At 33.9% G+C, this 2736-nt stretch overlaps 1 pseudogene; it reads right to left on the bottom strand.

Annotated features, from left to right (window-relative positions):
* Positions 1–1021: 1021 nt before the first annotated feature.
* On the bottom strand, positions 1022–2510 carry LOC130849710 (UDP-glucuronosyltransferase 2B4-like; annotated as a pseudogene).
* Between the last annotated feature and the right edge of the window lie 226 nt (positions 2511–2736).

Raw genomic sequence — 2736 nt, 5'->3', positions numbered from 1 at the left:
CAATGAGCAGTTTTCAGATTCCAGTGGTACAAATTATTTGGTCTTTAGTATATGCGCAGAATTGATGATTCTTATATATTTAGCGTACATTTTCTCTGTGCTCATTGTGTTTGGCAGCTATGCTGTTGAGACCTATGTTCCTTAAGGGAGCTTTCTCTACTGAGGTTTTTGTATAGGGTTGGTGTAGGCAGAAAACATCTGTTCTAATACACTAAGTTCTCTCTTTCATGCTGTAAGATGTAAAACCTTGGGATTTCAAATGAGGTCTGATTTAAATGCTGATGGGAAAGCAAGGAAATGTTGAATTAGGCTGCAGAACTTGTTAGGGGATACGCTTGTATTATTGAAGAATGGTCTTTTTTTTAGCTGGAGCACTGGTGAAGAGTTTCAATCTTCAGAAAATAATTTTAGCATTTTATCTTGTTCATCTGATTGCTAAAACCTTAAAAAATTCTTAACATTAAAAAATTTTAATTGTGTATTAAGTTATATTTTATTTGCATTAAACTTTATTAAGTTACTTTTATTAACTTAAAGTTTTAATTAAAAATTTTCTAAATTTACCTATAAATCATTCCATGCAATATCAACTCTCTAGGACTTTGCTAGAGGATATAATCTTGATGTGTTGGAAAGCCAGTTCAAATTCAAGTAGGAATTTAATCCAGGTGGTTGGCACATATTGTGTCATTGATAGTATGTAATAGCAACAAAATGACAGTAATGACAATAGTTAACATACCTTCTGGATCACCAAGTCTGTGCCAAGGACATTTTGGATGTTTCATATGTACTAATAATTTTTTCCCCACAAGAACAAAATGAGGTTGATACTAATATAACATTATGAGTTAATGCTGTCATATAAATTGTGTTGGTATAGAAGTATATGTTTCTAAGGTTACTTTATCTAATTTCTCACATCTCTCTCACTGTAGCTAAACATTCTAAATAAGGAACGCAGGATTATTCCTAATGAAAATGCAAAGTAAACAAAGCAAAATAAGCAGGAATAGGTTACCTAAGGCAGGGCTTTGGCGGGTTTGCAATGGAAGCCTCCAAAAAATTCAAAAGTTGGTAGCAGTAGGTGAGGAAATTCAAACTCCCGATAGGTTCGAATGAACCACATTTCAGCTTTCCCCATTGTCTCTAATAATTTAGTGTGTCTTGCTGAAAGCTAAAACAAAAGCAACAGCAACAAAAGTTAGATCAAAAGAGAATATTGCCATGTGTATATACTAGGTAAATTTTGGAATGTAGTTTGGAATGACGTAGTCAAAGATGTTTAAATGTTTCTGCCTTTTGTTAAACAAACATATATGTATGTGTGTTAAATATAATATTATATAATGCAATATAAGATGGAAACTGAGCTACACTAGTAGAAACAATTTCTAAATGCTACCCAGATACTTATGCTACAAATATGTGTGTCACTCTTCAATCTATATGTTCATTTATTAAGACATTTTATGAAGTTTCTAGTGACATTTTTTAAGTTAAAAAAAGAAGATTAGTCAGATGGATATACAATTGCTTGGAAAAGTCCTAAGTGTTTCAATGTGTGGTTTATGACTTCCTGGAGTGTCCTGTACTAGCAGTGGGCCACAGGATTATATCGTACACCATAATTTAATGTTTCCATAATATTTATGGGATTGATGGAACATTTTATATTTTCATTTCATCATTTCATTTATAAGAGATGAATTATTGTGACTTTATACAAACACACCTTCCAAGGCACTAGGATAGTTAGGACATCATGCTACCAACTGAAGACATGATTTACCTAGTACTTCGCTGTAAAACTGAATCCAGTTTTCATTATATGCCTGGAACCAAAAGTGAAAATAAAGTACATATATCATATTTTTTACCCTTTCCATGAATGTCATGTGATCTCTTAATTCTGACCAGAAAACAGGTACGTAGGATGGTGGGAATGGAAGTCTTCCACTGTACTTTTCAAGTGAATAGCCAGGGAAGAAGCAAAGACTGTACAGTAAAGGCACTTTAAGTATCTCAGGCAGCAGCTCACCACAGGGTCCAATGGCATCTGTAAGAATGACATCAAACCTTGATTCCTGCAGTTTTATCAGAAGTTTCTTGCTCGAAACAACATCTTTACAGTTCTTCATAAGAACAACAGAATATTCCCATAATAAATTATTCACTGTTGAAAAATATGTCCAGAAAGAATCTTCTGCCAGATTAGTCCATTTCTCAATAAAATGCTTGACAAAATTCTCAAAATCATCTTTAGTTAAAGATGAAGGGAAAGTCTCCATGTCATAGCAGATGGTTTGTTGGAATCAATAATGGCAGCTGGAACATGTTAGAACAGTCACCTCAGAACCCCTCGTGACAAGTTCTTCCAGAATTGTCTTCATATTCATCCAATGACTATATTCCACTGGCCACACCAGCACCTTCTCACAACTCCCAGAGCTAAAGTAGCAAGTCAGCTGTAGTAGCGGCAGAAGTGAGAGCCATTTCATACACATCTTGCTCACATGTAATATTTAAAAAAAATACTCTGTCCTTTTGCTATTGCTCATGCTTATATTTAAGGAGAAATCAATCAGGAAGTTAAAATTTAACTCCTACACCTCAAATAACTAAATTTTATGAATAGTCAGCAGCTGTGGACATCAAATGAAAGGGCAAGGTGATTATACAGTGTGTTTAATATTGTTTTGTCAATGTTATCACTGATCTAAAAGTCAATGAGCT

The sequence above is a fragment of the Hippopotamus amphibius genome, chromosome 3, assembly GCF_030028045.1.
Source record: "Hippopotamus amphibius kiboko isolate mHipAmp2 chromosome 3, mHipAmp2.hap2, whole genome shotgun sequence".
Taxonomy (NCBI): domain Eukaryota; kingdom Metazoa; phylum Chordata; class Mammalia; order Artiodactyla; family Hippopotamidae; genus Hippopotamus; species Hippopotamus amphibius.
Note: the sequence above shows the minus strand (reverse complement) of the source record. Positions and strands in the feature narration are given on the sequence as shown.